Raw genomic sequence first — 9,066 nt, 5'->3', positions numbered from 1 at the left:
TAACAGGAAAAGGAGATCATGAAGAACAATTTACAATTCAACTAAATATACAAGGCTATTAAAACTGGTATTACAAAATTATTTTTGCTTTGGGTTTTGGTTTCTCAGCTTCTTCCCCAAGCGGAAGGTGGGAATTAGGAGCTGAAGGGGGAGTTGGTTCATGAGAGACAGGGAAGGGGCGGAGCACAGGGGAGAAAGAGCAGGAAAAGAGGGATTTAAGGAAAGAGCAGAAGATGGTGCCATGACATGTGGCTGGAGCCATCTTGGCTGACACGTGGTTGTGGCTATATTAGATACTCTTGGGGTTTTGTTTAGGGGAAGGCGAGTTAGGGATGAAGTTAGGGAGAAAAGGCAGCAAGGGAGGGAGAGAGTAAGACTGAGGAAGGAAGTCACAGAACTGACGAAAGCAGTTTTTAGGGGGTGTGGTTCCTGGATCATCTAGTGGCTTCCTCGTGGAAACTGGTGGGCTTTCACTGCTGCTGTGGTCCAGGGCATCGGCTGCTTGGGCTCAGCGATCCGCACGATCTGCCCGCTCTGAAGGGGCTCCCCTGCTGCCGCCGGGCAGGGGCTGGGTGCGCTCCGTGCGGCTTCTCTGGGTGCCGGGGCGCACGCGTGCAGAGGCAGGGCCCACAGCTGCGGCCCTGTGCGGCCACTCCGCGGTGGTGGAGGCGATGCTGAAGCGGGGTTCCGCGGGGTTCTGTGCTGTACCGGTGGGGCGGTGGTGGTCTCACTCTCGTAGGTCCTCGAGCCCGGAGCTGGGCGCCATTTGTCGTGAGGGTGGGGGGGGGGACCTCCCGGGGATGTCCCCGGGTGCCCCCCTAGGCTGTGAGTTCGCCGGTGGCAGCAGGCAGGCAAGGAGACTCCACACGGCTTCTGAGGGTGCTCATTAGATGAGGTTTATTGGGGGTCCCACCCCTGGGAGGCAGCATGGTTTCTGAGGGAGAGAGGGGCTGAGCGGGCACCGGCCAGGAGAGCCGTCGAAGAGAGAGCGAACCGTCCCCCCGGCACACTGAACAGGGAGATTCAAAGTGGGCACGGAACAGATCGGGCCAATGGGATTACAGACACAGGACACTGCAGGGGAGGATCACAGGCTTGGAATAAACCATACATTTTCCAGGGGTGAGACAGAGCACACCATTCAACTAAAATATAACACCACAGTGACCCAACTTAGATCTTCTGTACTCTCCTCTGATGATTTTCGTGAAACCTATTAGAAAAAAAAAGCTTTCTGGGCTTTCATGCCAGCTCAGCTTTAGGAGGTGTCTGAATATATGTATGTATGTTTTAATACCTACTAACATGCATGAAAAACAAATTGTTAGAAGAATTAAAGCATTTTTCCCTATCCTAAACGTGGGAACACTTAGTATAAAAAGCTTTTATTGTTTCTTCCCATTTCTGCAGATGAAAGGAGCATAGCCCAGTGACTTTTATCACATGAAAATGGAGAGAGGGGTGTATTTCTTTGCCGTATGATCCTGACTCTCTGCACAATCACCATCATTGCAAATCCTAGAACTCCTGCAAATAAGATAAAATGGTATTTGCTGCTGTTAAGGCATGCATTTTCCAAAGGCTGTACAGTTAAAAATAATGTGGCATTCCATATGCAGACGGTACATATTTGGTGTTTGAGAAACTTTGAACGGAGCCCTTGTGACCATATTCTCTAGAAGATGTCACAAGACCTTTGGTATCCTTGTCTGTCAGAAAAAAATAGCAACCCAGGAGTATCTGCCTCTAGATTATATAAGGTCTGTTAACAGCTGATAATATGAAAAATATTCACTTTCAAATGAGGATTTGTGAAGCTATGAAAATATGGCAGAATAAGTGAAATAGAGTCTGTTGATCAGTAGTTGGTCACCAATTATGAACGGCCAATTTCTACTCGGAGATCACAGAAAAAAGAGTCACTACGCAGCTTCAGCTGCATGTGTGGTACCTTGCAGTCACCCATGTTTCATACAAGTAACTGAGCAGAGTTGTGTGTAATGCTCATAGTTGGTAATTAGTTTGTTATGAAACAGTAATTGCTTTAGACAGGTAGAGCCAAGTTACATCACTTTTAGGCAGATACTACTTTACCTGTCAAAGGTTTTCTCTGAGTAATTGTCTTCATGTGGCAAATTCCACATTTGATAGTATTTAAAATCCATTGGAAATCACTACTTACTTGGTTCTAAAGGTTCCTGTGGGCAAGGGCTATTTAGCATTTTTGCAAATGAAATTTTAAATTTTTTTCTCCAGTATTTTTGTTTTTTACAGTCCAACAGTGCAGTTCTAATTTAGTATTCTATTCATATTAGACATTTCATTTTATTTGTAAATTAACCCTCCCAAATGAATGAGACTCTTGCTAAGGCATTTTGTTACCTGATAATTGTATTGAGTAGCATTTCAGCATAGGGACTCAAAAACCAAACTTACTGTTGTTTTGACATAAGAATAGTAAGGCTAGAAGGAAGAAAAATTGCAGAAATGAAATAAAACCTCATCAAGTAACATCATGCAACAAGTCGGCTGGGTTTTAGATAAATGATTTATTGTTAAGTTTAAAACCTAATAGGTTTGTGTGTTCTGAGTGTAGTTTACACTGGTTTGTTTTCTGCTTAATTAGAAGCCTTACATTTCATCTTATTAATAATGAAAATCCTCTTGTCAAATTGTGTAAGATCATGTTGAACTAATATGTATATTTTAGAAGCAGAATAAAATTTCCCCTCATAGCCTTTCATATTATTTCACTGTATTATGCAAAAATTATATTCTGCTTTTAATCTTGCTAGTGTGAATTAAGAAAACTTCATCTTTCATTCCTGTCTGAGAAAGTCCTGATTTCAAGAACTGTGATGAAGAGAGTCCAATCACTATGGCCCACTGTTTGCAATTAAAGATTAACTGCAAACAGAAATTCAGAATACCAGACTGACTGAACTTTAGAAATGTAATGAGTGTGGGTGTAAGAGATAATAGTAGTCAAATCTAGAGTTATAACCTGTGATATCAGTTCTTGTTGCAGTGGTTCAACAGCTCAGAAAAGGAACAGGCATAAACATGCCAAAGGAGTCCAGAGTTATACTCTGTTTGCTGTTAGAGTTAAGTACACCTTTCCCATGATACCACACCATTTTCATCTGCAGAGACCTAAAGTACCAATAGACTAAAACGTCAGTCACATAAGCCTTTGCTAATTAATGCCTTCACCAGAAAATGTCTGGCATTCTTAGGAAATCAGGGAGATACAGAATGCAGAATTCATTCATATTTATATTAAAAAAAAATAGGCAGGAAAAGGAAAAGCCACATAATCAGCTGTTTGATAAAGCTCCAAATCAGTCAGCTAGGCTAAAGGTCATGAATATGTAGCTAGATCTCAGTAAGCCTCAGTGACAAATAATCACACACGCTTGCTGCAGTTTCCTGAGACCGTATAAAGCACTTGGGAGCACAAGCCAGTCCAGTAGGCTGAGAAATGGCATTAACCATTCAGCCTTCGCCATCTGTCACCGTGCAGCCAAGCAGACACCTCTGATGGAGTCGTTCTGTGTCTCCTCATCTGTGTTTTTAACTGAACTTCTTCAAATGGGGCTTGCCAGCAAATACAAAGTACTGTCACCCACAGCACTGCCATTCTTATTCTCATCGCTAAAATTCCTGTTGTCTTCCACATCATTGATATATCCAGGCAGTAAATGACCTGTCATACTAGTAAATTAATCAGTGAAGCTGATGCACATCTTTGAAAGATAGCATGAAGTACTTTGTAAAGCATTGCTATGTGGAAATTGCAGCCCATGGTATTATATCCAGAAGAATGCTTTTCTGCTTATACTTAAACATGCCAAATGCATTTGCTGAATACCTTAGTTCTGCAGTCTTTCAGTTATGCTTACTATCAGCAAGAGTCACTGAAGGATCAGGATAAAACCTAAAAAGACTTAGTTTACAGTGAGATCAGTTCCCCAATGTGACTGAATTGGAACCCAAATGAGTGCCTGCGCAGGGAGGGGGGTGGAAGTGCACAGCTGGAGCTGAGCTGTCCTTCCCCGCAATCCATGCTTATCTCAGCTAAATACCACATGGAAATCACTACCTGAGGAAGCTGTTCTGAGCATGGAGGCATTTTACTCTGCTGACTGTTGCCTATTGGAATAAACCAAACACTTCTCATCTTATTTTGAAAAAAATCTTGTAAAAGTTGTTGAAAGTTAAATCCATAGGTGCAGGCAGAAGTGGATCCAAATGCTTTTAGAACACCAGAGAGTCATTTCGATGGGACAGAAATTGCTACTTGCTTGTAGTATAATAATTTATCCTTTAAAAAATCAATTAGAAAATGTATAGCAATGTAATATTGTAAAATTCTGTCCTTTTAATATAGTTGATGTTGTTTTGGGGCTTCTCCTAAGCTTCCAACAACATTCCCTCTTTTTTTTCCTCATCTTCCTCCAGAATACTTGTCCCACAGCAGGACCCCCTTCAAGGTCCTAGGTTGTCTTTGCCATCTGACACAAGAGCAGGATTGCTGCTGCTGGTGCTTGGACCCCGGGGAGCCTTTTGGGAGGAAGGGTGGTTGTATTGGGACCACGTGGAAGCATCAGCACCACTAGGAAACTGAGAGAGAGCAATTACTGAAGGTAAATCAGAAGTAGGTGTTTCCAGACAACCTGTAAAGAACCAAGGATGATGGTATCCAAACCACTGCACATCTCACAGACCTGCTGCACTGCTCCCCTCTTGGCTTTTCCATGGAATGGGGTGATCCACCCTTAGGCAAACCTTTCATTGCCAGAAATATTTCAAGGAATTGTTTTCTGAGTGCATATCCCACCCTCTCTAATTATGCAGAACATTTCACTGAAAGCTTTCTCAGTAGGCAGACATGCGTTTCAACTGTTCATTGTCATTCTGGACAAACCAAATTAAGCATCCCCAGCATATGCTGCCATCAAAGAACAAAAGCTGTAAAGTGATTCAATGAATTTATAGTCCATGTAACCACTGGATGACAAACATTTCTGCCTTCTACCAAAACTAGGAATATTGTTGTTTATCCCAGGGGTGGGTCTGAAACAATGTCGGTCTGCAGTTAGATCTTCAGCCTTCACTTGTATCTACTAACTCCATTTGCCAGTGGATTTCTCAGCAAGTTTATTACATGTGACCTTTTCTGATTTGTTTTCTTGATACAGTGTGGAGTTGTGCTTTTCACATTAATTAATTTATGTCCTTTTGAAACGTTAACAAGTATTAATTTTGGTGTATAAACCTGGGTAATGTGAGTGTACTGATGTTCCTAACCTAACCCTGAAATCACCCAGTTTGAAGATGAAGCCTAGAAAGCTCTTTGCAGCCATGGCTGCTCACCAATTTAAGGGAGGAGACAAATCCATCAATCCTAATTTAATGGGAGAACTTTCAGGTAGACAGTAATTGAGTTGGAATTTGGCCAAAGCCTTGGGGTTAAAGAACCTACTGTTAGGAAATGTGTTAGAGGATCTTTAATGAATACAAACAATTGAGATCATGGTTTCTTCTCTTTGGCAAGGGGTAGCAGAAAATGCTGCTTTACTTCCAGAAATAATTTGGTGCCTGTAATCAGGCTGAGGCATTGAAAAAAAAATATGCCACCTTCTGAAACACCAGACCCATTTTCTTACCAATGAAGATCTCAGTGTGTTGACCTGTAGGAGGAGTAGCTGGCCCATGTATTTTAGTAATAACCTTCACATCAGTACTGGGAAATAACCACTAAGCAAGTAAAGAAATCCTTAACTAATTTGAATTGACTTACATTAGATTCAACTAAGTTGGAGATTTCTTGCCTATTTTTTAATCTCAAAAAGTCTCCTGGTTTGCAGGATAATTTAAAACAAATTTATTAAGCCCTTCAGTTAGGCTGGATGAGAAGAAGGTTTCCAGACTTGCTGTTTTCCATAGATAGGTATATCAATATCCATAAATTCTGGATTTCTTACACATATTTATTTCTAAATATAGCTAAAGGTTGGGAAAAGGGGCATGACTGGAAAAGTTCTTGGCAGCCTAAACATGAGGGAAAATTGATGCCTTACAGATACTAGAATTGTTTGCCTTTGAGGATCTCCAAGTAAAAAGAATTGTGTCAGCCAACTGAAGCCCAAATGTAAGTTACTGTGTGCACAGAAGGGGCTGTATTTTGTTGTTTTAAACCACATTTAGTGTGGGATACTTTATCAGCTGAATCAGAGAAGTCCCTTTAAAAGAAACAGCCTTTAAAATGCCTATGAAGGTATTACTTAAAAAAAAAAAAGTGAGTCAAACTTTATATGGGTGCTTAAATTTTTCAATATGGGACTTGAAATTCCGGATACATTGTGCTGCCTTGCACCAGGACAGCCCTCCAGAGCAGCAGTGATTTTGTAATGCCACCTGTTAAAGCTAAATTCTTGCTAAACTAGCAGGGGTAATGGTTTATTTGCACCTTCTTTAAGTATGCATTTACTCTTTGTTTAAAGCTCATAGTGGGTGTAGCTCCCAGCGCACTGACAGAGAAGGAGCTGACATACCAAGTATCTCCAGAAACTCTGGAATTATTACAAGCTGTAACATTTACACCTCTGTGTATGTAATGGCTCAAGTGGCACTGGGTGAATCATACTTAGGCCAACCAGTGCCTTGCTACAGAGTATAGTGGGCCTGAGAGTTAACCTCCATTCCAAAATCTGCATTAAAATTTATATATTTAACTTTGGGCTTCTATTAAAAAGAGTACTTCCTTTGTACAAGCATATTTTGAAACACAGTATGTGTTCTGTATTACTGGGATTAGATTTTGGAAGGTAAAATCAACTTTATTTAAAAACATACACAGTAGGTAAACTGAGTAACTCATTTTTAGTGCCCTCTCTGAGATTTCCTGCATTCCCCTAATGCTTTGCCCTGCAGTCTCAGACCTTAGAAACAAATAGACAGCAAAACCTGGGCAAGTTGTTAATTCCTTCAGGATGACATGGACTTGGAATCCAATGAAATATTATTTTTCCTTTTATATTTGATTTTTGGTTTGGGTTATTTGAGGATATTTATCCTTTTCTCTTGGAATAATTTTGCTTTTGGAATAATTTCAGACAACAAACATAGTACACAGTTTAACTTACTGCGACCCACTAGCTCCCAGAATAACTTCTACTGACTTATTTCTCAACTGTTAGCTATGCTCTGCTGGCTTTTAACTCCTTTTGTGCCCCTCAGATCTGGAATTGCTGCCGAGATATTTTTCTTGAGGACCTCTTATTTCTGATTTACTATGTGCTTCTCTAAGTAAAGGAATTACATATCTGTAAAGTAGTAGGAAGCTGCTGATGCTTTTTGAGAGCAGAATCACACACAGGAGACCCATATAATTTGCTTTGTAATTGAATGGTACATTTCTCAGCATCCAGATTTTTAGCTGTTGTGATTTCTCTTTTAAGATGATAAATCCTTCAGAGGTTGCCATGCATTCCTATTAAAGACAGCTAGGATATATTTTCCAAGCTCATAATAATAAGTTGCCCGAGCACAGAACTGCCAAAGAATCTCCCTTTAGAGTTTTGTGTAATCCTCCAGTAACCTTGTGCAAACTTCTCCTGGGATGTAACAGAAACTTGGCACCTTCTTCTGCCTGTCCCCAAGTTGGGCTGGTGCCTCTCGGAGCTGTGCCCTGCACCGTTGCTACGAGCTTGTTTTTGTATTTGGACTGATCGGATCTTTCTTCTGGAGGCCAGGTTGTGCCAGCTTCATTCGGGCTGAGCGGTCCCACTGTGCTCAGTGAAACTATTCATGGAGCGAGGTGAGCCTTAGGAGCTGCTCAATGGGAGCTGGGCTGGCACCGTCTGGCCCTTGGAAGCAGAGAGAGGAAAGTCTTTTCCTTCTTTTGTGAAAAGCAGAGAGCATGTGTAACTGAGAGGGATGGTGAGCAGGAATGTGTCAAGAAGAAGTAGACATGGGAAGGAAATGAATCTTTGATTCATTATCACGGAACAGCAGCTAAGCTGGAGCCAAAAAATACTTGAGGGATTTAACATGAGATCTAAATTTTATTTTAGAGTTCATGCTGCAATTTCATTGCAATGACAAAAATTATTCAACTGAATAATTCAACTGAAGCTGATAATTGTTACGTTTTTCTTGGTGGTTTGATGGATGAACTGATATTGAAATTTAAAAATTTCTCTCCTTTTAGCAAAAAAAAAGAGTCAGTGTTCTGCTCCAGAGCACATGCTTGAGAAGGGCTGGATATACAGTGTCCTTGCTGCTGCTGCTGCAGATGTCGGTGAATGTGGATATGGACACTGGAGTGAGTATCAATATATTGTAAATATATCAATATACTTGAAAATATAAAGGAATACACAACTGCTTCTCCATATCTTCTTTTTTCTGATATTTTGTTGTTGTTGTTGTTTTTATTTATTTGTTGTTTGTTGTTTTTGTTTTGTTTCTTTGTTAAATTTGGAGAGTAGTGCATTTCATTGAAACCATGAGTATTGCTGCACAGCATGAGTATTGCTGCACAGGTTTGTTTAAACCAAAGCAATTGCCTGTCCCTAGCCATTACTCATAGCAGTGAGAAAACTTCACAGGACTTAGCTTAGGCATCTCCTAGTCCCTGGAGCTTAGATATAGTCCAGGACACACCATGTGGATAAACAAGAGGGTTGACACAGCTGTGCAGGAGCTGTGAGGAGGTTTTGGAGCAGACAAGCAGGAATAGCTTTGGGTACTTGCCATTGCACCAGATCCTGCTCTGAAAATGCTGTCCCTCCCACACATAATGCTGTCTTCCTTTCTGGACATTGGAGACTACCCCGGTCTGGGACAGAGGAAAGTGAATTCTCATCATCAGTGCAGGGCCCAGCACTTGGTTTCCTGCACCCCTTTCACCTGTAGAGCAGGGGGAATATCCTGCAGGGAGCTGTGTTGCTCCAGCTGGAGCACACCCATGTGTTCCCCTTCTCCACACACACCTGGATCTGCACTTCCTGCCCAGAGCATGCACTGGAGACTCTGCCAGGACACCTGGTCCTGCCTGGT

The sequence above is a fragment of the Anomalospiza imberbis genome, chromosome 3, assembly GCF_031753505.1.
Source record: "Anomalospiza imberbis isolate Cuckoo-Finch-1a 21T00152 chromosome 3, ASM3175350v1, whole genome shotgun sequence".
Taxonomy (NCBI): Eukaryota; Metazoa; Chordata; class Aves; order Passeriformes; family Viduidae; genus Anomalospiza; species Anomalospiza imberbis.
This window is presented reverse-complemented; position numbering follows the sequence as displayed.